At 47.0% G+C, this 10,882-nt stretch overlaps 1 long non-coding RNA gene across 2 annotated transcripts in view; it reads right to left on the reverse strand.

Moving 5' to 3' along the window:
* Positions 1 to 10,634, reverse strand: part of LOC128326601 (uncharacterized) — a 49,872-nt gene extending 39,238 nt beyond the window's left edge. For both annotated transcript variants that reach the window (XR_008308132.1, XR_008308131.1), the window contains exons 1-2: positions 10,524 to 10,634; positions 8,832 to 8,899 (exon numbers count right to left, since the gene is read on the reverse strand). This is a non-coding gene — a long non-coding RNA (uncharacterized LOC128326601). The remainder of the gene's footprint in view (positions 1 to 8,831; positions 8,900 to 10,523) is intronic.
* Between the last annotated feature and the right edge of the window lie 248 nt (positions 10,635 to 10,882).

Here is a 10,882-nt window from a genome sequence, read left to right on the forward strand (position 1 = left end):
AATTCTGCTACTCTCAGTATTACAAGTTGGGGCCTTTAGCTCACTGAACATAAAGAGACGCCTCTGCCTTGAATGTAAACCAGAAAACAAAACCACCAGCCTGACCATCTCCTACCATGTGAGGCGCTGACACTCACAGTCATACATTAAAATAGCTACCTGCACTTTCACAGCCGTAGTTCCAAGGTGGCAATTTTCAGACATGCTAAAAGAAGCAGCGGGGGGGGGCATTCTATGTTGATCAGACCACTGGAAGAGACCACTGGCAGAATGCAGGAGGATTATTATAAAGAGGATCTAGGGGAAAGATAGATGCCAAGAGGCTGTGTGGCTGGCCAGAGACATCTGCTCTGCTTGCCGGTAGTACAGAGACATCTATTTTTCTGTCCAGAGGACAGGGCAGAAATTACATCTGCATGTGGGAGCGGACAGAATGGGGATGACAGGTCTACATTCCAGAACAATAACGAAGACAGATGAAAGCATGCACTGAAGAGAGACATGGGCCAGCTCAGTCCATTCAAAGTGAATAAAGAATGGAATTAAAATCACACCACTGCATTCTTCTTTGACTATAAAGGGCTCTTTTTTTAGAAGGCAAACAATGGAAAACACGAACATCACAAGGCCTCAAAATCTGGAATTAAGGGATTTTTATATCCTGCTATTTATTGGAAGACTTCAGTGCAGCTGGAGCAGGATAGCACTGCACAACTAACTGGAATTCGCTGTGGACTGGAGGAGGAGGCTGGAGCACCTGCTTTGCATGCAAAAGGTCCCAAGTTCCTATGACTTTAGTAATGTCCTCTAGGCCAGGACTCCTGCCAGACACACTAAATTCTACTTTGGAAAGGCAGGTGTGAGTTCACATATCGTCCAGATTTATGTCAAAGTCGCTGCGAGCTCCACAAACGATTTGGGTTTTTCATTGCACACTGGAGTTTAGCCTGATTTATCTCAGGCGGGTGGCGGGGGTGGATTCCACTTTTTGCATCAGGTTTCTGGGCAAATTTGAAAAATCTGATATGCCCCATCACTTTCAGTATGTTACCCTTCTTAATTCCTCAGTAAAGGCTGCAGTCTGGGAAAGGCCCAGGACTGCACAACTTCTGCCCTCCTGTATATGTTGGCTTGCAAGCCCACCATCCCTAGCGATGAGCCACTGTGGCTGGGGAAGACAGGAGTTTTAACCCAAAAACAGCTCCAGGCTCATAAGAGCACAAGAACAGCCCTGCTGGATCAGGCCCAAGGCCTATCTAGTCCAGCATCCTGTTTCACACAGTGGCCCACCAGATGCCTCTGGGGAGCCCACAGGCAAGAGGTATGTGCATGCCCTCTCTCCTGCGGTTGCTCCCCTGAAACTGGTATTGAGAGGCATCGTGCCTCTGAGGCTGGAGATGGCCCTCAGCCACCAGACTAGTAGCCATTGTTAGACCTGTCCTCCATTAATTTGTCTAAGCTCCTTTGAAAGCCATTCAAGCTGGTGGCCATCACCACATCCCATGGCACTTGCACATGCAATTTCCTGCCTTATGAAAGAATGCTCCAAAAATAAGAACATACAGAGCTCTTGAACCCAGGAAGAATGTGATTTGCAATAATCTTCACCCTCCATTAAAGTTAATTGTCTGTGTGTGGTACGCAGGGCTCAAAAAATGCACTCCTCAACATCCCCGAGGAGTGTAACGTGAAGGCTGATGAGTGGGAAATGCTGCAGATCCATAGCCAGAGTCAGTCAGTCAAGCCCCACCCCTGTCTCACAGCTCCAGCACTTTTTCTGTTTCAAAGTGGTTCCCCCACTTCACAGCCTGATCTCCACACCTTCCCAGGACACTGCCCTCCCCTGAACTGAATTCAAAGTCTGAGATCAGCAGCAACTCAGGAAATGCGCAGACTGATATCACAGCAACATGCCTTTTTAAAAAAGTTGAAGTTTTTGCTGCTGCCTTTGTTGATGGGGCAGCACGCACTTCTCTTGAGTTGCTGCACCACCACTGTTGCTCTGCCAGGCATCCCAAGGGGCGGAGGTGGAGGAGGAGGGCAGCCCAGCCATGTCATGAAAAGGAGAGAGGGAAGTCTTCAATAACCCTCACTTTTGCTGGTGCCGAATGAGCATTCCCATGCTGTGCCTCTTTGAGATGTCCAGCTCCATGGGGCTCTTTTCAGTGCTGCTATGCTGGAGGGCGGGGTGTCTGCCTAGGACATGCCTCACCCTCCAACTCTCCCCAGCAATTTCCATCCCTTCTTTGTTTTCGCCACTAGCATCAGCATCCCCCTCCTGTCACCTGGTGAGCGTGCAGTTGGGAACCCAGGAAGGGGGTGGATCCCTTCTTGCCCCTTGATGGCACCCCCTTCAGGGATTGCAGAAAACCAGGGGAAGGATCTGAACCCTGAACAATGGCAACAAGAGAGAAAGAGTTTTGCAAGACAGCTTCCTGCTTAGAGAAGTTGGGTTTTGATGCTACTCATGTTCTGGGATATTGAGAAAGCAAAAGGCATGTGGGGTGTGGCAGGGAAAGGAAGGTGGGGGAAGGATTGGGAAGTGCCCAAGGAGGCAGCTGCAGGGAGGGAGGGAGCAGGGGGGAAAGAGGGGTCTCTTCTCTCCTCCTGGCACCCCCTTGAGGAACTGCTTCTGCCACTCAAAGCTTCACTTCTGCAGACCTGGTGGGGTGGATGAACCTGAGCCCTAAAGACTGGCAAATGTAGGCAAGAGAAACCAAGCCTGGAGGCCATTATGATTGTATCCATCCAATGTGGCAGACTGGTGTAGTTTCTTCCTGACAGCAAACCTGTACCCACATAGCTCGAGAAACCATCCGACCAGTTAAAAAAAAAAATCTGGCTCGTGAACTAAGCCAACATTTCTTGACCCCTGCTGGCAATATGTAAAATCAGAAGGGTGTTATTGGCGGAGTTCAGACGTAATGCGGAACCATGGTTTCCCCATATGAGAATGAGCCTAGATAGCTGCATGTTTGCATGTTCCTACTTCCTCCTCCTCCTCCTCCCATTTCAGAGGAGAGTGAAAGTTATTGCAGGCAATTTTAGTTAAACTACAGTTCTCCGACACATGCAAACTATTGCAGAACTGGGATTTAGTTTAAACCACATTTAGTTAATGAGCCAGGATTTAAATGTATAGCTTGATCATGCTCTGTTTTACCTAACTGTGGTGAGTTTGAACCCCTTTGAACCTGGTCAGTGTCTGACATCTTCAGCTTTCTAGAGCAGGGGTGTCAAACTGCAGCCCTCTTGCAGATGTGGGCCTACAGCTCCCACCATCCCTGGCTACTGGGCACTGTGACTGGGGATGATGGGAGTTGTGGGCCAGCAACAGAAGAAGGGCTACAATCTGACACTCTGTTCTAGAGGAAAGGGATGGTGTCCTTAAAACAAGAATAGAGAAAACCAAGGTCATTGTGAGGGACATTATGTTAAATGATATCTCTAGTGTATTTAACACCACGTGGATTTTGAAGATCAGGATAGCATATATATTGAGGGTATTCTCATGATCACTGGAAAGCGGGCTAAGGGAACTTAACCCGCTTTCCAGTCATCGTGATAACCAGCGGGCTCGCAGGCAAGCCCAGTGGTTCCCTGGCAGCTAGCCCACAAAAGTAGCCCTCCCCATAGCTCAGGTTAGCCACTAACTCGGGCTTCCTTATTGTGTATTGCCGCAGCGCGACTCTGCAACACACAAGCAGACCCCTGGCCGCAACAGACCCCGCGGCAACACACAAGCAGACCCCTGGCCGGGAGGCTGCGAGCAACCTCCTGGGCTCGGGGGTCTCTCCAGGATGCCCCACGCACTCACGCAGGACATCCTGGAACTTTCGGGGGTCACGTGGCCCCCGATCCCCGCAGCCCCCGCCCGTTCCATGATGAAGCCGGCAGTCATGTGGGTGGCCAATCCAGCTGCCTGGGCTGCTGCCTTGATCGTCTGCGGGGATAGCAGGCTAAGCCCACTCTCCCCGCAGAACCCCCTCCGGCGGGTCTCACTGATCGTGAGACTCACCTCAATGTGTGTGATATTAATTCATTTAGATTCTGCCTTTCAGAGTCATCCTGGGCCTCATGCAGCATACATGGGGCTCCTAGGCAGCCACCCATTCTGGCACTCACCTGACCTATACCTGCTTAGCATCAGTAAGGTGACTGTACCATGACCATGAGAACAATATTGATACGCAGCATACCTTGGGATTAAAGCTACTCTAAAGGGGGGGGGGAGAGAAAGCTTATATTTTGTTTTCTGTTTAGCATGGCTTGCTTTGAATCGCACTCCATTTAGTCATGACACATGTGGCTTTACATTCTTCAGGGGGAGAACCTACAGTTTCATGACCCTTTTGGTGAACAGTGCATGAAATGATGTTTGTCATTTATTCACAAGTGGCTCACAAAGGAATTTGAGTTTTAAAATTATGCAGCACCTAACCGCTTGAACTATCTGTGAACCCTTTTCTCACTCTCCCACAGTGGGTGAACCTTGAGGTATGTTTTCAAGAGAGAAAAAATAACCCATCTGTTCTGTTGTACAAGGACCTTTTGAGCAGAACTGAGCTCTAGAACAGAATGCAACCAATTTTGGCACCATCTTGCCTTGCTACTGGAGGGTCAGGTCTATAAGATGCCTGCAACTGAACATAAAAAGGCCCAGGTGCGACAGCGTGCGTGCCCTTTAGGATAAATTTTTCTCTTCCACGTTCCAGTGCAAAGAGAATGCGTGCCACCATTGCCATAATCCTGGCATCCTAGTCAGAAGGATTCTTCTGGCTGACATGATGAAGAAAATTACTCAGAGTGGTCCCATTTAAATTAAATCAAAACTTTAATTTCAAAGGGACTACTCTGAGTAGTTTTCCTCATGTCAACTTCTGACTTGAAAAACATACTTGTTTGCCACCTTAAAAGGAGGACAGTCCACTTCTATAGCTTTACATATTCTATGTCTGGCTGATATCAGAAAGATGCCAGAAACCTGTCAATGTGGTATCACTTTGATATGCAGTTACAAATACTTAATGCCAGCAGACTGATGCTTTAATCTGCAGGTTGCTGATGCTGGTAGACTTTACATGGTGCAGAGTTTACCCTAGGGATGTACACAATTGGATGTCCAGCGTTCGAGCCAGTTCGGATGCGGGCGGGTGGGGGTTCCTTAAAGTGCAGGGAGGTTGCTCTTATCTCCCCCGCCGCATTTCCCCCTCTGGTGATTTCCCCAAAATCGCTGCCGCAGGGCTGCAGTGTACCTCCTTGCAGCCCCGGTCAGCGCCCTACTGGAAGTAGCCAATGCATACATTGACCACTTCCAGTAGGGCACTGACCAGGGCTGCAGAGAGGTACACTGCAGCCCCACAGTGATTTTGAGGAGAGCGCCGGAGGGGAAAATGCAGTGGGGGGGGGTAAGAGCATCCTCTCTACACCTTAAGGAACCCAACCCGCCGCCGCCGCCCCCCAACACACGTGTTCATGCACATTCCTAGTCTACCCAAGTTCTCAGCAGTGGTATTACACACTCAGCCAGAGTTCATCACCAGTATTAGGCTAACCAAAGCGCTTATCCATGCATGTACCAGCTGTACCTCTCAAGTGTCTCCAACTGTAAATGTCTTTCTTGATTTGAATCACTGTTTTAAGACATATCTCATTACCCTTGCAATGCCCCCAATTACCCACCCCCATGATCCTATTCCTCTGGATCCCTCTGAAACCATACCTTAAGACTGCTAGAGATTAACTTAATGTGCCTTCCATTGTAAAGAGAAATGCCTTTGGTTACTTCCAGTTATCCTTTTTTTCCTAGGGAATGCACAATGTAGGAACAATGCTTTATTTCATTTCATTGTGACATGAACAGACATTGCTTTCTCCATACAGACATTGTATGTTCCCATGGAACAGCCAAGCATTAACTGCAGCCTATCACCAGTGCTTCAAAAGATGAGCCTTATGTCAGCTCTCCAGAGAAGGGCCATCTTTGTATGAAGCTTGGGTGCTTCAGGTGATGCAGGTGCCACATATGGAATTGACAGAGAGGCTAAAGCTAACTGCACAAGTGTGAGTTTGTGAATTCGCATTTCACACCTGTGTCTCTCCACAGACAGCATCAGAGTCAGAGCCCACCAAGAGTATCTCCTCCAGCTGCTCCAAGTGCTTGGCCACAGAAGCCAGTATGCACCAAAAGGGGCTATGGCTGAGTGCAGAGGTTAAGGAAAGACTTACTGGTCCCACATAATGGTCTAAGAGCGTATGATACAATCACCCCGCTGAACCTAAGTAGATCTTGGTATGGTCAGTGCTCTGCATGCAGAAGGCCTCAGGTTCAATCCATGACCTCTCCAGGTAGAGCTAGGAAAGACTCCTGCTTGATACTTTGGAGAAGCTGTTCCCAATTAGTGCTGACAATACTGAGCTAGATGAGCTAATGGTCATAGATAAAGGTCACAATGGCAGCTTACTATGTTCTTATTGACTCCATAGGTCACAAGGTGAGAAAAATGGTGCCTATTAAATGAAACTTCATGATTCAGACTTTGACCTCAGATCTTGAAATTCCGATTAATTTCCCTCTCTTGTTGAGGAGAGGAACCACAGTATGGTTGCCAGTTCTTACTGAAGCTGTTCCTGGAGATTTTTCCAAATACGTTTTCCAATATTTTTCACAATACAAAGTCATTAAAAATCTCCAGGATTACTTCCCTGAAGGCGGGTGCCAATTCTTGGAGGTTTGGCAACCCTAATCTACCCAGACACTGTTGCACCAGTCTGGTCAGAACATTGGGCTCGATTCTTGCCCTGCATTTTAAACCAGTGGTTTCCCTGGTTACCAATTCCATTTTCATTTTTAATATACTACTGGCCCTGATCCAGAGCTCCAAAGCAGCAGTCATCTTTGACAGTGCAAATCAGCTCTGAGGGCTTTGACAAACACAGGCCATCTGTTCCACATGGACACAATCCAATGACCAGGAATGCCTGGAGGCTAGATGGAGGAATTCAGTCACAGGAACCACACAACACTCACTCACAGCGTACAGAAGCCTTCTTTCCCCTCACTGGGCTAGGGTGGCTGAATAGGAAACACTGAAGAGCAGTTGTAATTTTTATTTTAAATATTAAATAGTAAACATGGATTAACTCTTAACAACTCAACTTACTTTGAGACAGGGCTCAAAACCAGGTTGTGGACAGGGACCACTTCCTTGAAACCAGGTTTGAAAGTCCTGGCTCAGGCCCAAAAATGTGTGTTTTAAAAAGTCGAAGTTGCCAAAGCATGTGCAGAGTGCACTTGTGTTGCACTGAGCTACCATCCATTCTGGGATTAGGGGTCAAGACCTCCAGGTCATAGCATGTGTTTTCCAGGTAGACCTAAATCCCTTAAATCCTGGGAAACTATCCAGTACTGGCAAAGATTCAAAGAGCACCTTCCCAACCCCTAGACAAGGACTTCTTCGACTGTATCAGACGATGGTTGAGAAGCTGCCCCAAGCTGTAGGGCAGTGTTCTTCAGAGCTTTGTAAGGCTCGGGGGCAGTGGCAGCCCCCATCAGCCATAAGTGCCATCCCCTTACTAACTGTTGATTGGGCCTGGATGAAGCTTCATCCAAAGCTGAATATTCTGCACAGTTCCCTTGGTACCATGCGGAGACGACAATTCTCACTGAGCAGTGTTGCACTTTGCCCAGTGCCAGAAGGGGTGCTCCTTTAAGGGAAACAAAGCCCGCTTGGCCCCCCTGTGCCATCTTGGAAGGAATGCATGGAGTTCTAGGAAGTATAGCCTTTCCCAGCATTTTCCCCATTGAGTGCCAAAGAGATGGCTCCATCTTTCTTAAGGGGTCCTCTCCGCTCCGAGAAAAGTGCAGTTCTGTGCAGAGGTCCCCACAGTGGGAAATGGGTCTCACATTAAACATTTTTTGCCAAAGTGGTCCCTGCTTGAAATATAATGAAGATCACTGCTGTAGGGGGAGATGATTCAGAAGCACTACTGGGCACTTAAAATGGGGTGCACATGGTTCTTTGAATCCCAGCCATTCCATAAAAATGCTCGAACAGTGAATGACATTATTTACAGAACAGCAACTACCCATATTATTACATAGCAAATATTTAAAAAACCCATGAGACCTGAATCAGTAAAACGTTCCATTCTCTTCTCACACCATTTTAATTAGTTAATTCATGGTAGTCTCGCTATTTAATGCCTATGTATGTAACAGAAAGCTCAAGCTCAAGAAGCAGTTTTTAAGGCTCTTGGCCTTTAAACAAATGTATGAGATAACGCTACAGGTCTTCTACAGACAGTTGTATGTGTTCCATTACTGCCCTCTGCTGTTCAGACTGATGGAATGTTGCAAGAATGTTGGCCAAAAGAGCAGGACATGATGATCCTCTTGCCTCCTACTGCAAACTGGGGGTCCTCAACAACTCAGGAGGGAGGGCGGAAGGGCAGGGGCCTTATCCGACATGTCCAAGGTGCGGAGGAAGATGGAGACAGAAGCCAGCAACTACTTGGCTCTGCCACTTACAAAGCCAAAGGCAGGCACAGCAATGGCACTTCTTTGGCTGATGGGCCAGTGGAGGGTTCCATCTCGGGAGACATTCACTAGAGCTTATCTAATGAGCGGCCAAAGAAGTGCCATTGCTGTGCTTCTGCCCTTGACTTTCTAGGAAGCAGAGGAGCCAGGTAGTTTTTCGCTCTTGACCCCTCGTCTCAGAGAAGATGAAGCAGCTCTTAGCTTTACATTCCTGGCAGTGTCTCTTTCTGAATTATGGATTTGTGTGCAAGCTAAGTACAAAGAATTGTGAGAAAGCCATAAAAATACTCACTCCCTTTGCTTGATTCCTACTTGCGTGAATTAGAGTTTTCAGCAGTTGCTGCTATAACGAGCACAAACCTAGTGAAAATAAATGGAAACATGGCAATTAGATTGGCAGTCTCAAATATAAAACCCACATTGGAAAAACTAAGTGGGAGAAAGCAAGCTCATCCTCATGTTAAGAGTAAATGTGCATTACGGGAGAACCTCAGTATATCTGCAGGGGTTCCATTCTCTGCTACTACCACAGATATGAAGACCACAAATACTGGGTTATTGAGCAATGGAAATCTAGGAGTTAGGTTCCCAGAGATCAGAAAAATTGGTTAAATGCCCCTAGAAACACAAGGGGGTGGAGTAGCCTACCATGCTCTGCGGGTCCCCAGCAGTCCAGCAATGTCCCCCAAGAGTAAAGAATCAGCCGAAAATTGCTGGGTTTTTTTTGCCATTTTACAGAAAATGGCTCCCAATCTCATCCGATCTCAAATTAACAGCCAGAAATGACCTCCAAGGTCATTTCTGGCCACTCCAACCCACGGATGCGTGCGTTTAACACTTTTTCTGCCCCCCCACCACATATGCCAAGATCAGGTGTCTATTAACCGACTACAGATATGCAAAACCACGGATGATGAGCCCATGACGAACAAGGCTCTACTGTATTTATTTCTACCTAATCAAATCAATGGCTGCATCCTAACACGGTGTGGACACTCCAGACATCAATGAAGCACTAGCCCCTGAATTGGTCTGACATGCTTCCAAATACCTTTGTGAGGTTGCCTGCACTCTGACAGCATTCCAGGAACACTCTGCTAGACTGGAAACACGTTGCCTGCCCTTCAGCAACATGTTTTTGGTCTACACATCATTAGTCACAATGTCAGCCAATAGCTTTAAAACAGGGGGGTGGGGGAGGTCACAAAGCTTTATATATTATTTTAGGGAGTCGCAGAATCAAGATGTTTGAAAACCCCTGCCCTGCTGACTCTTTGTAATGGTAGCTTCCAAGTTTGTTCTGTACCACTACTCCATTGGTTATCACCAGCAGATGGGACAAGAGTCAAGTTTGTGCTGCTGTGTTAGTTTCAACTTCCTTTTAAAAATAATATAGTTTTTGTTCAAGTCAATAACCAAACTAGAAATTTAAAAGAAACATAAATCCAAATATGACCAGAAAGTGCAAGCTACATTATCAAAAGCAAAACTGAAAATGATTGTGGCTTCCTTTGGAGAAGAGATAACTCAAGTTTTATGCTATCTTTGTGACATCTTAGCCACAAAAGCACAAGCTGAGCATTAAATGGGAGCTGAATCACTCTTACAAGAAGCAGCAGGATACATCCCCAGGGAGCAAGCCCTTTACTCTGCTGTTCTTCAGCTCCCCAGAGGTTCTATTCCAGTCTCTGTATAACTTAGCCTGTTTATTCTATCTCACACAGAAATAAGCTCCTAGAAACAACTGCTTGTTCTTTACTCTGAACAAATACACATCCCTGGCTGGGAAGGGGAGAGGATGCCTAACACTCCCACATCAGCCCTTCCCATCAAGTAGAGGTACCTGCCATTTTAAATACTTTTGGCTTCCCCTAATTTCTAGGGAGGTCTCCCATACTCCAGAATATGGAAGGAAGATGAATTGGCATCCTTAACATTTAGCCTAACATAGCTGTCAGAGAAGCTAAAGAAGAAAAGCCTTCACCTCAGCATCTCCCTAGGAGTTGTAGGCTTCAGGATGAAAGAAAGAACAGGTAACTGGAAGAAAGGCCCTTCAGGAAATGCTGGCCACCTACCACGCTCAGGCAGAGAGGCATAAAAGCAGAAGACAACAGCTGGGAGAGGTCAGCTTGTTGCAAAGCTCCTGAGAAAGGAATGTGACTGGCAACTGGCCAAGGTGAATACTACCACCTGGTGGCTGTGGCTGATAAGGCAGTGAACTCTTCAGTACTGATTAGACTACATAGACTTAAGAACTGTATAGAGCCAAGGATGAGATCTTAAGGCAAGCAAACATTCCATGTGAAGAATGACCCTTCACCTCTGAGGCTCATTCTTCTTCAC

This window comes from Hemicordylus capensis, chromosome 5, assembly GCF_027244095.1.
Source record: "Hemicordylus capensis ecotype Gifberg chromosome 5, rHemCap1.1.pri, whole genome shotgun sequence".
NCBI classification, from domain to species: Eukaryota; Metazoa; Chordata; class Lepidosauria; order Squamata; family Cordylidae; genus Hemicordylus; species Hemicordylus capensis.